This window comes from Microcebus murinus, chromosome 11 (genome assembly GCF_040939455.1).
Source record: "Microcebus murinus isolate Inina chromosome 11, M.murinus_Inina_mat1.0, whole genome shotgun sequence".
NCBI classification, from domain to species: Eukaryota; Metazoa; Chordata; class Mammalia; order Primates; family Cheirogaleidae; genus Microcebus; species Microcebus murinus.
This window is the reverse complement of record NC_134114.1, coordinates 49,924,090-49,943,654: the sequence shown is the minus strand read 5'-3', so window position 1 is coordinate 49,943,654 and position 19,565 is coordinate 49,924,090. Positions and strand designations below refer to the sequence as shown.

The 19,565-nt window shown below is 38.7% G+C and overlaps 1 long non-coding RNA gene across 1 annotated transcript in view; it reads left to right on the top strand.

Annotated features, from left to right (window-relative positions):
- The window catches only part of LOC142873732 (uncharacterized), a 181,296-nt gene extending 162,017 nt beyond the window's left edge, over positions 1-19,279 (top strand). The window contains exons 2-3 of the long non-coding RNA XR_012921688.1: positions 7,791-7,928; positions 17,510-19,279. This is a non-coding gene — a long non-coding RNA (uncharacterized LOC142873732). The remainder of the gene's footprint in view (positions 1-7,790; positions 7,929-17,509) is intronic.
- The last annotated feature ends 286 nt before the right edge of the window (positions 19,280-19,565 follow it).

Genomic DNA, 19,565 nt, shown 5'->3' with positions numbered 1-19,565 from the left:
AAGTCTAAAATTAACCTGGCTAAACATATCATTAAGAAGCTAGGGAGGAGTGTGAATGACCTTTCTTCAGCCCTGGTCTCCCATATCCAGTCAGCTGTGGGGACTTGTTGGGGTGCTAAATTTGGCTTTTAGGCTCCTGAAATAAATGACCCTTTAGATTGATTTTTTTTTATTGCCTAAAAGTGCATATTTTTAGAAAGTTTGGAGGCATTCTGTTCATCTATTTTGAATCATTTGAGTATAAAAATGTGGCATTTTCACACTTTGGGATATTCAAGTCCCCTATTCCTTTTTTTAAAGTCTCTAATATTTTTTTAAACCTTTCAAATTAGTTTATTTAAAGGCCAAATTTGATTTCCTCACAGTTTTTGAGGGAGGAATGTAACTTTACCAGCTTTGAGGGTAAAAATCATGGTAGTTCATCGTAAAGAAGTTATAAATATGCGGGAATACTATTCTAAGCATTATATTTCTGGTGGGGATTTAAATACCATGGAGAGGAGTGGCAAAGTCAGGGTCTGTGTTTTTACTCCTTTACACAAACCTTTAACAGTAAACTAAAGATAAAAGTGTATTCTCTTTATCTTTGCTATTCAAGGACACCCTTATCCTCCATTTCTTTCCAAGTTCCCAGGATAAAAGACCCAGGGGAGGAAAATAAAGATGACATGGTGGCATTTCTGAACTCTTGCTTGACATGAGCCAGACTGTTTCAATTTCTTTACTTTCCAGCCCAATTATTTTGAAATTCATTTCTTTTCTCATGAAGCCAGCATGTCCCAGTGTATGTTTCCTAGAACACCAGGTCTGTAGGATGTTAATAGATGTGACTTGGAAGAAGAATTTTGAGTTAAACAGATTTCTTTACTGCTGGGTTTCTTTCTCAGATTCCTTAGTGTGTAATGTGAATCTTCAAGAAGGTAATACAATATGCAACATTTCCCGTGTTTATTTGCTCTGCATGGACTTCCTTCCTTCCTTCCTTCCTTCCTTCCTTCCTTCCTTCCTTCCTTCCTTCCTTCCTTCCTTCCTTCCTTCCTTCCTTCCTTCCTTCCTTCCTCCCATTTTCTATTTATTAAACCAAGTATCTAGAGGACTGGTGCTTTGGGGAGTATGGTATAGGAAGTAATAGGTGATACTATTTGATATTTCCAAATTATTTCTTTTTCAGTTGACTAAGCAGCTAAGCTTCCTGGACAGTGGTCATCTACATTGGATACTGGTATGTTCCAGCTATCCTACCATTAGGTAGTGGCCCTGGGCAGTCACTTGTCTTCTCTGAGACTGAGTTCCTTCATGTATAAAACAAGAGAGCTGGGCTGCAGGATGTTTAGAACACTTGCAGTGTCCCCTCCCCACGTTCCTGTAAGGTGGACAGTAGGTGGATAGTAGGTCATGGAACTTGACCTTTCTGCCCCTCAACCACAGATGATTGGACTAGGGATAGAATAGTGTTATCTCTTCAGATCTGAGTGAAACACTTTTGGCTTCTTCTTTTTTGGACTTTGCCAAAAAGTTACCAGTAATCAAAGGATAAGTCTAAGAAATTTTAGACTAAAGGAAATCCTTTAATAAAGGGGAGGTATCTGAAAATAGCAGCATGGCCAGAAAGTGGCTCCTTTGCCAGTGTTTTAATGTAGGTTTCACAGTACAGCAAAGGTCATTTTCATGACTTTTAATTAAAATGTGTCTATACTAATGTTGTAATTATAAACTGACTCTGTCATATCAAGGAGCATTTGCCCTTCAATCATAGTATTTCAAGGAACTGACTGTCTACTTTTGATGAGTGACAAATATCTTTAGTTTGGAAGTCTACTACAGAAAGATGTGGCTTTTAGAGCTAACCGTTGTATTCTCTCTGGTTCTTCCACCTCAAACCCAGAGCCTGCTACAAATATTTGCAGAGCCCTAGACTGGAAGTAAGGCCCATACTGCATTTGAAGACACTAAACTCCAAACCCCTCTGGGCTTTTCATCTGTGAAGTTTTTTCATCTGCGAAGTGAGATCCTGATTATCCTAGCTCTGGGAGGCATATGCCGAAGATTTTTCCAGCCTTCTCTGGATCAAAGTTTACCCACCTCGGCTTCCTACGCTGCCTTAGGATAGATGTTCATAGCCTCATTATTTTCTTGAGGACATTGTTCTTGTCCTTTTTGCAGCAAGACACTCTTGGATATATATTGACATATTTCAGATGGAAACATTACTTCTGATGCAAACATCATATTCTGAATGTGGTAACAATGTTTTGGTGACAGGCATATTTTAGAGCCATCTTCAATCATACCTCTGAGGCAACTTTCTCCTTGGCCAAGTGTGCTCAGCCTTAATAACAGTGTAGAGAAGCAAGGAGTGAATACTTATTATTTACATCTCCTCCCCACTTTGGCACAAATAAGTAGCACAGGATCAGAAAGGTAAATATAACACCTGTCTGTGCATCAGGGAACCATGGGCAAGATTCTCTTTCCCAATAGAAATCACTGTACGACCTAAGTCTACACTATGCCCTTTAGGTGTGTAAAGGCAGGCTTTGCTGTACCAGTCACTCTGACAGAACCCTTCTTTAACTTAGCTTTTTCTCCCCAGGCTCCTCCAATATAGGCAGTAGGCCAGCTGATTGGACCAGGAGTAGATATCTGCTACTAGGGGACCAGTACCTATGGTACATATGCTGGGCTGATTAGTAGTCTTTTCCTTCTCAAGAATGTGAACTACCAGACTCAGATTAAATATGCTTGCCATTGTAGATACATACCTGGGCCAGCATACACGTGTGGCCATAAGCAGCAGGGACCGAGAAGCTGCTGCTCTTGTTCTAGAGACATGTGCTCTGTAGTTTGCTCCAGTCTCCACCTGTCCTCATGCCTGTGACTTATCTGAAGGCCACCTTCCTTCTCCCTCATGCATCAGAGTTTGTTCCTTATCTTAAAGTCTCATCTCTTTTCCTAAACTTTGAGCTGAGAAATTTTTACAGGTGTGATGTACCTGTTGGTTTCTTTCCCATTGATAAAAAATTCTGTTTGCCTATCAGTACATGATGGAGCAACAACTGGATGGATTTTCATCACATTTGGAGAGTACATTTAGATGTTCTGACTTAAATATAGGCTGTGTGACATCCATGAAATTTACCTTTTGGGGTTGGATAAGGGTAGCTCAAAGAGGGACCTTAATCATTTTCCAAAACACCTGAAGAAATTGATTTGCAATCAAGTTGCTTTTGGGCACTTGGCTCTAGCTGTATTGTCTGATGTAATTTGATGTAGAGGTTGAAGTAGTTTGCGAACCAAAAGAGACTTGAGTGTTTTAGTGTTTCTCTCACAGGAGTCTGGTATGAGCCACCTCTGCCCACCTCACACCCTCTTGATATGGACCCCGACCATTGTTATGGAAACCAGCTACACCATCTAGCTCCTTCTTTCTTCCTGCAAGATTTTCTGACTTTTCAGTGTGGGACACCCATAAGAACCCATCAGGCTGTTCACATGCATGTATAAATTTGGAAGTGAGAACTAGCGTCCACAGCAACCCTTGGCCAATGCAGGGTGGTGGCTGGTCAGTGAAAGCTCCCCTCCTGGATCCCCTTTTCTGTATACCTCTGCAATGTACCTTACATTGACTTTCTCTTCTTTCCTCTTTTACTCTTTCTAGCTTCCAGCCAACTATATCCTGATTCATTTCTGTAAATAAATGACCCACATCCAAGCCTTTATCTCAGGCTCTGTTTTCTTGGGGAAACCCAATCCAAGACAAAAGGTTTCTATAGCAGTTTCCAGGCCACTCACTAATAAGAATGAGCATTTGCTGTTTCTGGCACTCAGTATTCACTCTTTCTTTTATGCTAAACATAGCCCGATTTCCCCCCTTTATAACTCAGTCCACATAGCTTGGGTGTATACCCAGCCTCATCTCCTGACTCTACATGACCCAGGCCACAGTCTGGATTTGGGGGGTGAACATGTGACCCAATTAGATGCTCTGAAATTTTCCTTGGGAATAGCACTCTTGTGTCTGTGTGGGGCCTGTCCTCTGAGAGTCTGAGAGGTCCTTGGTGTCACTGTCATCATGCAGCCATGTGGTATTTGAGACAATGGAAAGCAGGGTTAATTGGAAAAAAAACCACAAAAAACCACGACCTGATCATTATTTGAGTCCTAAATCCATCTATGCACTAACCCAGCTCCACTCCTAAACTTTTACTTTCTGTAAGACCACAATTGCCTTTTGTGGCAAGCTGCTTACTTGCAATGAAAATGTCTCAACCATCCTCCTAATCTTCAGAATGTCTAAGTTTGAGCCTTTCCCTGGACTAGACATCAGGATGTATCTCAGTTCCCATCATACAAGTATCCGTCCAATAGGATCAAGGAAAACTACTATGGAGAGATGGACTGTTTTTCTCACCATCCCTATTCATCCAATCAGACTGCAATGTTCTGGGTGAAATAATTTGTGGCATAGTTTCAACCTTCCCTCCTAGAGGAGCGGCAGATTCTTAATATCTTTGCCAGTGAGATCATGGGAGCTGTGGCTAATACGGAATCATTTCTGCCTTGATGAAAGGAGTGGGTTAGCTGTGTACTAATGGCTTCAATGTGACTCACTTCTGGAGACCTAGTGTTCACTTTCACTTTCTAGAATTGCTGTTTTGGAGGAATGCTCTGTGAGAGGCTGTATACTGAATCCACACTAAGATAATGCGTTCACAAGCATTACTGGTGGTGGGTGGCTTAGATAGCCCAGGTTCTTTTATCTACCATATTTTGAATTTTTTTTTTTTTTCAGAGACAGGGTCTCACTCTTGTTCAGGCTGGTTTTGAGCTCCTGAGCTCAAGTGATCCTCCCTCCTCGGCCTCCCAGCATGCTAGGATTATAGGTATGAGCAACCGTGCCCAGCCCTATCCACCATACTTTATGCCTCAGATATCATTTTTTTGTTCTTAGTTATGCTTATTTTGCTTAACCAAACTCATAGCCTTCTTCTCTAATTTAAGTAAATGTCTTCTGCTCACCTGTGTCTTCTGAGGAAAGATAACTCAGATTTAGAGGAGTTTAGTAGAGAGACCTATTTCTTGGGTCTCTCTAACTGCCCTCCTATTCTGTTCCTGATTTTAAATGTCAGTGCATTCTAACCTAGCTAAGGCTGGTAGGTAGGTTGCAGGGGTAAGAGCTTCAGACCAGACTTGAGATGGCCCAAGCTACTGAAGATCTCAGAGAAAGCCACCTAAATCCCTGCATCTTGTTTGGTTTTCAAACTGCCTCAAACTCCACATCTAAGTACCTCTGCCTCCTTAAAGAATCAGTAAATTCATAAGCTCATATCAATTTATTAGCTATTCTCAAAGCCTATTCTCCATATGCTGAATAATTTTGTAGTTTTCTTAGTTCTTTGAGGTATAAGCTTGAGAAGAGGAGCCCAGAATAACTCTAAGACAAATATAAGCATCTAGGGCTGACTTGTAGACAGATATCCTGAACTGAAAGGAGATACCAGACCAAAGAAATGCTCTGTTTATCATAGCAGGCTTCCTGAAGAATGCTTTTATTCCCTGGGGATCAGATCTCTCGGAATCCATCCAATCATGTTCTCACTATTAGTTCTATCTTTTGAGGACAATGCTTTTCTTTCACAAAGACCTCTTCATTTTTGGCATCAGGGTTTCCATTATATTTGCCAAGGGGCCCTGTGGCTCAGTCTTAAGTACTAAATGTACTTATAGTTTCAGTTATTGTTAACTTTTACTTCTAGATAAAGGAGGATGATGTGGCTAGGCACACAGTTCTTAGAATAAAGCTCTGGCTATAACTACCCTGCTTTTGCCTGTTGGTATAACTTTAATAATCTACTTTTTTGGCCAAGAGATTGGGGTCCTGCTAAGGAAAAAAGACACTGACTAACAGAGGGAAGGAGGAAAGCATTTCTTGTTATACTGGCTGACTTGCACTAAGTTAGTGCTTCAGTTGAGCTCTCTCAGGTATGTTGATGAGGGCCCCAAACAGAATCCTGCTTTGGTTAGGACTGCCTTTAGGGCCCCAGTTAGGACCTGTTAAGATTTCTTACACCTCCTACTTTATATAAATAAATAGAATTGCATAATTATTACACCACCACTCCTCACCAGTGCCATCAGCCATCCTTCAGATATTTAAGATTTAGAAATCAAAGGTCTGGGGAGTGGTTCTAGGGATTTCATAGACACCTTGTTATACAATTGTGGGCTTCCTCACCAAGTCCTCCATGAGCCTCCCTTAGTGGTCATATTGTAAAGCCTTTAAAGCTGATCAGGAAATATTAGTGAGCACTTGCTCTGTACAAGGCATAGTGCTGCGCAGGGCAAGACAATATAAAGAAGGATATGAAAGGGCTCCAGCCTTCAACACATTTTGACTGGGATGCCAGGGCACAAAACAGACAGAATTAAACAGTGAAATAAGTGTTTTGTAGGAATGCTAGGCCACAGTCTTGGAGATGTTACACAGCAGCTTGTGATTGCTAATTGGCTTTACTCAAGATAATTAACTCTTTCTAAAAAAATACACGCAAGCATTGTTGTTTTGTATAACCTTGATATTCATCGCCACTCAAAGACAGTTGTAGATTTTATTCCTGATGGCGAATACGCCATGATTTATTTTGCAGCTAAAACATAGAAACAGAGATACTGTTGTTATTTTACTTACCCAAACCAATAGTTGATGGAACTAGATTGGATATTTTCATGACCTAGGAAAAGTTCTGAGTCTAAAGTCACTGAGCCACTTAAAGTACACTGTTACATGTCTGAAGAAGTCAAAGAAGCAACATGTGGTGGTAAAAAAACAAAATTTCTGGAGTCAGATGGAACTAGGCTTACATCTAAGGCCTGTCCTGACTAACTGTGTGACCTTGGCCAATTTCCTTCATTCCTCTAATGTTTCGCATACTCACCAGTAAAGCAGAGACAATATTAATCTCTCTTGCAGGGATTTTGAGGGGATAAATGATTTTACGTGTATAATGTACCTAGTGCATTATGTGAAAGCAGTAGGCACCCCATAAATGATAGCTTTTAGACTGATGTTAACGTAAACTTCTGAATTGCCTCATGTTGGGTCATTTGGAGTCTTCACATGGAGTGATCAGGAACTGAGACATATGCTGAGGGGCCAGGGTAAGTTATTCTGGGCATTATCTTGACTAGAAGTTATATAGTTTTAAGTGCCAGATGTATAACAATTAGAGTTTAAGATTCTATTGGTCTCAATAAATATTTTAAAAATCAAGAATTTGTTTTTATTTATTAGCAATTGATAGTTCATAATTGGTAAAAACATCTTTTATATGTATATTTTCTTTACAAATGAGATCAATGATGTCTTTAAGACGAAAACTATAATACAATTGATATTGCTGGTAACAGTGTTTGAATAAGAACTATGATTTGGTCACAGAAAAACACATCTGTATCATCATGGGGGATAACACAAAGACATTTTGAAAAAGCGATGGTTTAAACTACTTGTCATCAGGGTCAAAGGCATTTAAATTATGCAACACAGACAACCTTGCAAAAGAAAGTCATTAGGATACTGCTATGGGCTGAATTATGTGCTTCCAAAATTCATATGTTGAAGTCCTAACTCCTAATATCTCTGAATGCGCCTGTGCTTGGAGGTAGGGTCTTTATTTTTTTTTTATTTTTTATTTTTTTTTAATTTTTTTTTTATTCCTTTATTTTTTTTTTTTTTTCCATTTTCAGTTGGCCAATTAACGTTTTTTTTTTTTATTTTTTTTTATTTTTAGTAGAGACGGGGTCTCGGCTCTTGCTCAGGCTGGTCTTGAACTTCTGAGCTCCAACGATCCACCCGCCTCGGCCTCCCAGAGAGCTAGGATTACAGGCGTGAGCCACAGCGCCCGGCCAGAGGTAGGGTCTTTAAAGAGGTAAGTAAGGTAAAATGAGGGCACATGGGTGGGCCCTAATCCAATATGACTATTATCCTTAAAAAAAAAAGAAAAGAAAAGTAAGACACAGATACATGTAGAGGGAAGACCAAGTGAAGCCACAGGGAGAGGACAGCCACCTACAATCCAAAGAAAGAGGCCTCAGGAAAAAGTAACACTGCTAGACTTCTAGCCTCTAGAAGTGAGAAAGTAAATTTTTGTTGTTTAAGCTGCCCAGTGTGTGATACTTTATGAATGGCAGTTTTAGCAAACAAATATAGCTCTCAAGGTACTCCCAAAGAAGTGGGAGCTTATAATTTGGGGCTTAGGTCATTCCATTTATTTCTAGCTTATATTTCCCAGATGAAAAAGAATGAAGGGGAACTTGGGCATTTATTCCCAGAACTGATTACTTCCACTCCTTGGTGAGCCACGTCCAAACTGTGATGTTAAATACAGAAGTCTGAGAAAAGGACTCAAACTCACTTTTAACCAAAGTTATGTGCATATGTGAAAAATCAGCTTGACTAGCTGGGAGAAAGAGAATTTGCCATTAAAATATGGTTTGAAACTCACAGGATTCAAAATTTGGATTGTAAGTAACAGTATAGAAAGTTGATTACTGTCTTTAGGTGAGTAACCAGGAAGATCTGAATTTGAACCTAAACATTAACACTTATTAATGGTATGGTTTGGTCAAGTTACTTATCTCTTTAAGCCTCTGTTTCCTCATTTATAAAAAAAGGGATGCTTCATGTGGTTGTTATTATATAATGATTAAATGAGTTAATAATGGGCTATTATAGAAATGTATAATAAATATTAGCTGTGATTTTTTATAGTAATATTAAAACATCGAATTGTTTAAACAGTAGCTTGCTGATAAGAAAGAAATATGTGCTTTTTTGCAGGCAAACTGGCACTACCCTTGCAATGGTTTCACAATGGGTACCAAATGCCATGGATGCTATTCTTTTCTAATTACTGCAGTGGCTGATGTGGAGACCTCTGGTGGTTCTATATTCTCAAGCACAATAGTGATGAATTACCTTGCAAGGAAATGTCCTCAATGCTTGCATACAAGATTATTAACTAAGGGTGTAGAGATACTTCCTTGGGCCAGGCTGGGCTGTGGTTAATTGTGGTGTTCTTTATGAATTCTTTTGAACTGAGGGTGGTTTTCTCTTCTAGGTACCTGTGTATGTATTAGGAAGTGGGATACGGTTAGTGACTTATTTTTAGATCCTCTCTGACTCTTAGCTTGGCCTCTTGTCTGTTATTGCAATTCCAGATACCATAGCTTCCTTGATTACCACTGCTGCACTAGCTCGCTTTACTTTTTGTGGCAAAACAGTTGATCATTGAGGCAGAAGAAAATAAAGCATGCATAGCCAATGGCTGAAAAATAGATTTCTTTCACAAACTTAGAGGAGCTGTAGCTCAGGCCTGGGTGACCACGACATTGCCCAGGACCTCTCAAAATAGGAATGTTCTTTCCCCCTGAAACTGTGGGGATTAGTGTTGTGGGCCTGGGAGTTCCTGAAATGAGTGCCTGTTGGACTTCCCCAGGGTACAGCGTGGGACCCTGCACTTTCCTGGCAGTGGGGGGTGGGGCTCAGTTCTCATGGACACCCTTCCTGACACCTGCTGTGGTTGAGCTCCCAGAAAAGAGAGTAGGACAGATCCTGGGGGAGAAGAAGAGAAGAAAGCAAGGTTCCCAAGCAACAAAGTGGAGAAGACCATGGCAGCTCCATGTAAGCCCAGGGGAATTTACTTTCATAGGGAAAATTTCTTCTCTGCGGCTCTAAGGTGGTGCATAGTCACCCTTCTTAAGCCAGTTAAATCCTTTCTGAGGAAGATCCTGCCCAGAATGCTATGCTTCTTTCTCTGAAAAATTGTTGGAAGTACCAACAGAATCTAAAATCATAAATAATTTTCTTTCTTGCTTTCTCCTTCCAGAGTGGAAGGCCTTAGAAGAGGTCCTTTGGTATAAATGTTCATGAAGACTTTCAGGCTATTTCCTAACTGGGAAGATAATAAGACACATTCTTTCTTGGAGTCCTGACCAGCCGCCTATTCAAATTTGAAGGAAAATCATCTGAAACGTGCACATCATGGCGAAGAGAAACCTGGAAAGCAGGAAAGCCAGAGGGGAGCTGGGGTGATGGTGGACACCTAGCAAGGAGCCAGAATGCAAGGAGAGAAAACAGCGTGAAAGGCCAGACCTATTTTGAGACCAACCCCTGAGTCACAGAGTAACAGAAAGCAGAGGTGACAGCTGGTCTCTTGGCTCCTCAGTGAGCAAGCATCTGGAATATCAATTTGATTTTGTAAAGCTCAGTTAAGGGGCACAGAACCTTAGGGAATTTGGAGAAGGGCAAGGAGAAGGAGTAGTTGGAGGTGAGGAGGACTCTGGGAATTTAATAAGAGGAAAGATTAAAGGAGCTAAATATGGGGAACAGGAGGGAGGTGGTTTATTGTCTACTAGTTGCTGACACCCTAGAAGGCAAAACTTATTTATAATAGGAGGTGATAGAATTAGAAGATGAGAGATGGGAGTTGAAAATGCTCTGGCCAATTGTTTTAGCTTACACAACAGGACTGTCACTGATACCTGTGTGTGTGTTTGTATGTAATTACTTGAGATATTTGAAAGAAGATTTCAGTATTGTGGTACTATAGGCTTCTCTGGACCAGAGACCATTGCAGCATAAGGTGACGTAATCCATAAAGCCTTAAGAATAGGGCCTACGTGACTATTTTATAGTTTTATTGCTTGATGAAAATGAATTATATCTGTGGTCACCTAACCTCTAAACATGGCAACAAGTATCTGCATGTAGCTTATATTCTGGTTTATAGAACCCAGAGGCTAAGTAAATTAACTCAAAATGCTCTTCTAAAATGCGAGCTTCTTTCAAAATATTTTGACTCAATTCTTATAGTCCATTCTATGATGAAAAAAGAGATTTTTACCAGGGCTGAGAAGAGGCTTAGACCCCACATAGAGGAAGCACAGTCCTTCCATGGTGGAAGCATGAAGGCCCAGAAAGTGAAGCAGAAGGCAAGGACCACACTCCAGTAAAGAAGTCATCAGTGACTTTGATAAGTGAATCCCAGAGGATGCTATGACATATCTGGCTCCTCTTGTAGGTTATTGGGGATCTAGTTCAACTGTTGGAAATCCATGGAAAAAGATACACTGCCCATATGAACATAGACTTTGATTCAGACTGAAACAAGCCTTCCTTTTGTTAATTCCAGTTTCAAAAATGTTTGCTGCTAGGTTTGGAGGACAGCTGGGGAAAGCCTTTGGACTTGACTCCATGCAAGGCCTTCTCAGACATCAGGGGCCTAGGAGGGGCCAGACATTTTTTGCTGTCTATTTTTATTTATAAATAAGTCCTACCTTCCAGGTGCTGGAAAGCTAATCCAGGCTGACAGATTTCCTTGCTTGGCTGCCTTGACTCTCAATGGCCTTGTGTCACTGCTATTAATAGTAAATTCTGTATTCTTAAAGAGCTTTCCTGTCTGCTCTGCCAGTCCTGGGGAAAACCTTGGTAAGAAAGACCAAGTTGGGGTTAGGCTGGAGGAAGACAGAAGCAATTAAGAAGTGGGGACAGGGAGGCACCAAAAGAAGAAAAGCCAGGAATTTCTTGAGGGAAATTAACCTTAAGCTGATTTTGAGACTTTCTTTGATGCACTCTTCTAGCAATTGATTTTAAGATCTCCATAATATAAGAATTAAGGAGCTCAGCAGGACCCATGGGTAGATGGAAAGTGATTCTGATTTGCCAGATTATCTGGCCTCTCTGCAAAGAGGACTCAAGGGATGATCTAGTTGAGTGAACTTCTCTTCTGGCTCCCTTTTTCTTAAATATAAAAATGGTTGCTTTTAAGTAGAGTAATATGTATCTTTTTGCTAGTCTCTTCCTTTGGTTTTTTTCAAAGTGCATTGCATATTTTGGGAGAAATTCCACTGAATTTTATTGCTTTTGTGTCTTGCTTATTTATCTTACTGTGGCAGATCTTAAACAAAGACTCTACAGTGTCCCCAAATACTTCAGAGTTAAGAGTTTTATTATTGGAATTCTGGAGAAACAGAATTTATGCTTAACTCCTAGTTAAATATAAAGCCCCTTCTGCCTTGACTCTTGATATTGAAATTCTTTCTAAAATATCTACCTTTGCGTTTATGTACATGGCCATGATCTACTCTTGCTTTGATGACTCAGCATCATGCAGCCCCTCAGTTCTAACAACGTTTTATTGTAGGGGTCGGGAGTGCAGAAGATTGGAATGGGTCTAAGCCATAGGTGAGAAGTCTCTTTTATCTAATGGTGCCTAAATCCTGGGATAGACTGGATGGACTTCCTGGTTCAGTTCTAAGTATCTACAGACTCCCTCTCCAAAGAGTAGCTCCAGCTACTCTTTGAGCAGGTCCAGAATGAATCCTTTGCTTCTGTGTTATCTTCTCTTAAGAGAGGTATAAAGCCCTGCTAATGAAGACTGGTGGAAAAGTTGTGTCTATAAATAAGATAACATCCTCACGGAACTACTCCCCTTGGGCATGGCTGGGTGCTGCCTCTCTTTCAAGCCTAAGGCCAGCCATATGCTCCTAAGTTTCTACCTTAACATTCAAGAAACCTATATGAGCCCATGAAGTACGTGGAGACTCCTAATTCCTTCCCAACACAAACAGCTGATGAAGTGTAAATGTATTCACTTATGTGGGGTAGAAGAGTCACGCTGCAGTCTGTCTTGGTGCTCTCTTTGAGTTCAAGGAAAAGTACCAGGTTGGAAGACATAAATAGCCCATCCAAAGAATTTTTAAAAATCTCCTCTCTCTCACCCTTTCCATCCTAGTTGCCAGAGTGATGGCAATGTGAATCACATGGGAAGGACAAGAAAATGGTAGTAGGTCAGGATTCCTATTTACCTTGGCATCTTTTGCTTGTTGTGACAACCAGGAGAGAACCCACTGCATTAAAACTTCTGCAGAACCTCTTTTAGCGGCAGGACTTACCACATTTATGAGGTAAATGGCCAAATGAATTACAGCTGGGTCAAGGACAAGAAGATTTAGCAAAGGGAGCCCTGTGGTTCCTTGCTTGTCATGAATGATGTATAGAATGAGGTAATGTGACCAAAATTAAGTGAGAGCTGCAGAGTCACTTTCCACACAGCTGGGAGGGAGGCTTTTTGATGACTGTATGATTTTTTAAAAAAATGTCCTGGAGCATCAGAAGGCCTGAATTCTATTATAGAATCACATTACATTGCAGTCTTATGTCACAGGTATATCTGGCCTTCAAGGAAAGAGAGGCTTCTCCAGAGGGAATGTCAGAGACGTTTTGACATTGGGAGGTTTGGAAAAGCCTTTCTTCCAATAGTCCCTCCCTCCTTACTTGTGGTCTTAGCCTTCCAGCCTAGAGAATCAGCACAATTGCCATTGGAAACTTGGGGGATGGAGAAGGTGTGGTAGAGAGCATAAAAAATGAAAAACTCTTCATTTTTTCCAGTATGTCCTGAGGGAACTGACTGGCAAAAGCAGAGTTTACAAAAATATCAGCTCCCAAGGTCCGCTTAGAACTAGGACTTTTACCTGCCTTAAGCTTTCCTTTTCACTTAAGGCTATATTTCTGATGTTTACCATGAGGAAAGGAGGAAGGGAGCCAGGAAGACATGGGTTAGACACTTGTCCTGACTGAGTAGCTTTGGGCCTCATCTGCAAATTGAAGGGAGCATCTGCCACAAAGAGTGTCTTTGAAGATTGATGTAATGTCAGTGGACAACAAATACCAATTCTCTTATTCTCTCTATTTTCCTCCCCTATTTTTTCTTTCCCTGCTGACCTTCCTCGTTAATATGCTATTGAAGCTGATAAAAATCCTGCTTCTGCTTCCAAAGTGCGCTATGGGTCTGCTCTTTTGGGGAACTCTGCTTTAGCCAATTAGTTCCCTTTGGAGGAAAACATTCTGAAGATTACTAGAAGAAGAAAAACCCAAGCCATTATTTAGGGAATCATTTTGGGTGTATATGAGGATTGAGAAAAGGTTAAGAAAGAGGACAATTTATCCAGTATGAGTAAAAATGGAACAAAATTCCTACAATCCACTTGTTTTCTACAGTGTCCTAAGCATTAGCAAGATACTACTTGACAGGCAAGAAAAAAGTCTACCATGGACCTGTGACTGTTTGACATTTGATTTTATTCTGCTTATATTATGGGGAACCCCCCAAGATGAGAAATCCTTATAAAAAAGAGCTATTCCATGGGCCCATGGCATTAACTAACATAAAACTGATAGGGTGGGGATGAACCCTTAATCTGGGTCTCACAGGATTTTTATAGGTAAATACCTGCTGAACATGAGCTCATGATACATGTATTTTCAAATACACAGGAAAACAATCTATCATGAGTGTGCATTAGCAGACATAAAAAACACATTAAAGTTAGATAGTTGCTGATAACTTAAGATATTAGAACCAGTGGGCACAAGCTATTACAATACTGTTTTAAATTATTAAATACATATAATAGGGAATTTAAAATATAAGAAAAGAATAAGCTATTATAAAAAATAATAAAAGGCAGATTTGAAAAGAACTAACTAGAACATTCTAGAATCGAATATAATTGGATGCACTCGAGGTGAGAATTAGTTAACTGGAAAGCAAATCTAAAAAAATGATCCAGAACCTAGCATCAAGAGATAAAATGGAGGAAAATATGTAAGAGAGGTAAACATACTTTTAGAATAGAATTGAAAGGTGTATATGTATGTATGTATATATATATATATATATATATATATATATATATATATTAATCTATAGTTGCTGAAGGAAAGAATAAAGGAAATAGGGGAAAGGTAATACTTGAAGAAATATGATTGAGAATTTTTCAGAACTAAGGATAGATCTAGGTCCTCATATTTGGGAAACACAGCATATCTCAAGCAGATTAAATAAAAAGAAATACAATAGACTTACTGAAAGGAGGGTTCAGAACTCAAAAGACAAAGAAGAAATTGTAGAAATGATAAAAAAAGAAACAGTATATTGTTTATAAGAATTGAAAACAGACTTTTCAATATCAAAAAGAAGAAGAATATTTTCAAAGTGCTGAGATAGCAACTTGTTTGTTATATCTTCACTCTTGAATGATAATTTGGCTGAACAAAGAGTTTTTCCCTGACATATTAAATCCAGAAATTAGGAGTGAGATGCAAGAAAGATGATGAACAAATAAACTGTTACATTACAAATAAATTAGTAAGCATGGGATAAATTCTATAAAATAACAATTTCAACAATGGCATGATTTAGAGGTAAAAAGACAAAGAAAAATTAAAAGTTGTATAAAAGTAATATGTAAAACAGGATTTAAAGTGTTATAAATGCTTGTATTGTTTTGGAGGAAAATAGAGGTATTGATACTTTAGGTATTGATACTTTAGGTAAATAGAGGCATTGAAACTTTCTTAAGATAAGTATGCATATTAAAACTTTAAGGATAACCACTAAAAGAATAGAAATTAAATGTGTAACTTCGAAACCAGTAGAGAAGGGGAAAAGAATAAAGAAAACTCAGTTAATTCAGTAGAAGCCACAATAGGAGATAAGTAAATTTTAGGATAAATAGGAAACACAAAATAAGGTGACAGTAATAAATTCAAATATGTCAGCATCACAATAAATGAAAATGGACTAAATTCTACATTTAAAAGATCAAGATTATTATATTAGATTGAAAATAAAAACAAAACAAAAACCAGAAATGTGACACGATCACAGAGCTAGTCTTAGTAAATATAATAAATGTCAAAAAAGCATTTACACACCAAGTTCTCTGACTACAATAGTAATAAATGAGAAACCAGTAAGTAAAAGATTAATATATATATTTATAAATTAAAAATACCTCTACTTATAAATAAATCATAAGTCAAATAATAAATAACAATGGAAACAAGTATTTATAATTAAATAGTAATGAAAATATCACACATAAAAGTTATGTAATGAGCAAAAGTGCTAAAGTATAACTGATAGCCATAAATGTTTTCATTAGAAATGAAGAAAATTAGGAATTAATGAATTAAGAATCTAGTAAAAAAAACTTAGTAACCCAAAGGAATTAAAAGGAAGGAAATTATGAGGCTGAGAACATAAACTGATAAAAGAAAAAGCTAAAAATATATAAAGGTTCACCAAAATCCTAGCATTGACCTTCTTGTGCTCCTTTCTGCATTCAGTTCCTAAGAAGGTACGATGACTTATCTAATTGGTAAATTTGAGAAGAATAAGCTGAGCTTACTCAGCTTAGCATTGCTCTTTTTCTTCTTCCAGAGCAAACCTGTCTGGAGTCAGAACAGTTTATTTTGCCTTCCGTGCCATAAATCTACATGGGCAGCTCTTTTGGGGAATTCTGTATACTCAGTAGGTCAGTTTTATTCTGGTTTTCATATTAAGCTACAACCTCCAACCTAGCCTTTATCAATAATAAAGACACTCCTTTATTTGTGTTCTCAATTTGTTTATAACCTGGGCAGGAAACAGAGAAAGCACAAATATATCGTTTCAGGAATGAATAAGGAAACATTGGTAAGATACAGTAAGTACTAAAAAATAAAAAGAACATACTATGACTAACGAAATACCAGTTAACTTAAAAACTTTGATGAAGTAGACAACTTCATAGAAAAATAAAAATTTACCAGAACTGACACAAGAAGAAACAGATCATTATAATCATTGACAATATTCAATCTTAACATTTTTAAAGCATTGTGAAAAATAAAGAAGATAGATGTAATAGCCATGTTTATCTGTCTTCTTTATTTTTCACAATGCTTTAAAAATGTTAAGAGTGTTTTTAGCTTGAAAGCAGTACAAAAATAAGCCACAGACCGGATTTGGCTAGTGGACTGTAGTTTGTGAATTCCTGGGCCATCACTTTTTCATGCTTTGGGAGCCATTCTAGCAGAATGTTTACACAGTCTCCTAGTGTCCTTAACAGGGCCTGTGTTAAATCCTGTGTCCTGTCAGAGTGCCCCTAAATCAATAAACTCTTCCATCTTCAACTTCCAGCTGCTCCCTTGAGCTAGCATCCTCAGAATCCAGTCCAATGCATATTCTTCTGGCTCTTGCTGGGACATGTTTGCTAGGTCCTGCAGCTCCGTTTTGGCATTTTGTCTTTCCTTCTTTCTCAGGCTTAGCATGTCTTTCTCAGGCTTAGCATGTGGGATTTCCCAGGAAAGAGATGTGACCTTAGGTTGGGCACTTTCTAAAGAGGGCCAACAACTGGGGTCTGGGGTATTTTATGACTTAGTTATTGTCCTAGTTGCCACGAGAGGAAGTAGAGGCAGTTCCCAAGGGGGAAAGCATGTTGTCCTATAGTGGGGGAAGATTCTTCCATATATGCAAATAAGGAGAGAAGTAGACCTTAATGGGCAAGGGAGTGGGGTGGTGGCGGGGAGATATTGCTGTAAGATCAGAGGGTTCAGGGGCATGGGGAGTTGAATTTAAGAGTTTCAGGTGAATTAATTCGGATGTCTGTATCCTTGTTACAGGATTCATTCTTTCCCAACAGGGCTCTGAATTTACATAAGTGACCTGCATAAGCTGAAAGCTTAATCTTTGAAGTTCAGCTACTCTATGGTTAAATCACGGGCCTGGTCTCCAGCATTTCTCCTTCCCTCCTTCCTCAGGCTGCAAGATCTGAGAGCCATTTGATGAGCTACCATAAAGATTCTTTGTTTTCAATTTATTAAATAATTGTTAATTGCCAATTAATTTCTATTAGCCTTTTGATATCTTTTTCAAAGGATTAATAAATCTTGGCTGTAGCCACCCAATTTCACTATATCTCTAGTTATTTGTCCCATAGTCCTCAAATGCTGATAAATCACATTCTCTTGTGTATTGTCTTTCACCAGAATACCTTCTCAGTTTGATACTGCACAATTTCACCACTACCTTGTACCAGTAATGGGTCCTCATGGCCAGTTAGGCAGAGAATGAATCAACTTTAAGATCTCATCTTAGTATCTGCTTTCATAAACTGTCTCAGGTTGGGTTCTCCAAGGAGCAGACTCTGAGATAGAGATTAATGTGTTGGAAATTTATTAGAGCATGTTTTTGAGGTTGATATTTGTGGACAGGAAAGCACAGGAATGAATATGGGAGAAGATGGGCTGAGATGTAACTTCAATGAAGACCTCAGTAGGGGAGCTCTGGAACTGGGATGACCCTTTAGTGTTGTACCAAGTTGGTGTGAGGGAGCTGAGTCTTTATTCCCTGTCAATCAGTCTTTGCATGTGGGATTCCCCAGGAAAGGGATGTGACCTTAGGTTGGGCACTTTCTAAAGAGGGCCAACAACTCGGGTTTGCCTTCCTATAGCATATCCCACTGCTAAGAAAATTAGTCCTTCAGTCCTAAAGGGACATCCAGGTGGCACATCACAGCATTCATTACTAAGATCCCTATTAACTGGCCACAAAGTTATAAAATCTCAAAGTCAGAAAATATGACTTAAGTAACAATACATTTAACAAATGTAACAAAACTTCTAAGATGTCTGAGAATAAATCCAACAAATGTTCAAGATGTTTTAAGAAACAAATTACAAAACTTTATTGAATGACATTAAAATAGAGCTAAATAAATAGATATAGAATGTTTGGGGATGGCAAGATACAATATTTTAAATATGTTAATGCTCTGTAAATTAATATTAAATAAAAATTTCAATAATTTTTTTAAATTTGACAATTTTATCCTAAAATTTATATGGAAAAACAAAGGACTGAGAATAGCCAAAATAATTTTAAAAGTAGAACAAGGTAGGCAGACTTGCCCTCCTGGATGTCAAAATTTATTAAAAGCTAAAATAATCAAAACAGAAGAGTAATATCATAGAAATATATAAATAGACTAGAGCAGCAGACCCAACCTTTTTGATACCAGGGACTGGTTTCATGGCAGACAATTTTTTCATGGACTTGGGGGGGTGGGTGGCACAATGGTTTTGGGATGATTTAAGCACATTACATGTATTCTGCAGTCAAACATCTCAGCTAATGATAATCTGTACTTGCAACTGCTCTCCAGCACTAACATCACCGCCTAAGCTCCACCTCAGATCATCAGGCATTAGATTCTCATAAGGAGTGTGCAACCTAGATCCCTCGCATGCGCAGTCTACACTAGGGTTTGCGTTACTATGAGAATCTAATGCCACCGCTGATCTGACAGGAGGCAGAGCTTATGCTGTGATGTGAGCGATGGGGAGTAGCTGTAAATACAGTTAATGCTTTGCTAGCTTCCCTCTTGCTGAGTGGCCCAGTTCCTAATAGGCCATGGACTGGTCCATGGCCCAGGGGTTGGGGACCATAGGACTAGAGCAATAAAATAGAGATCCTGGATTTGACGCTGCATGAATAAATATTTAATATATGATAGTAGTAGTAGCATTGTAAATTAGTAGGAAAATGATAGATTTTTAAAAAAATAAATGGTGCTAAAACAATTATTTCCATGGAAAAAGATAAAATTATATATATGCTTCATCTTATGTATGAAAATTCAATTTCAAGGAAATTTGATATATATAAATTGTAAAACTT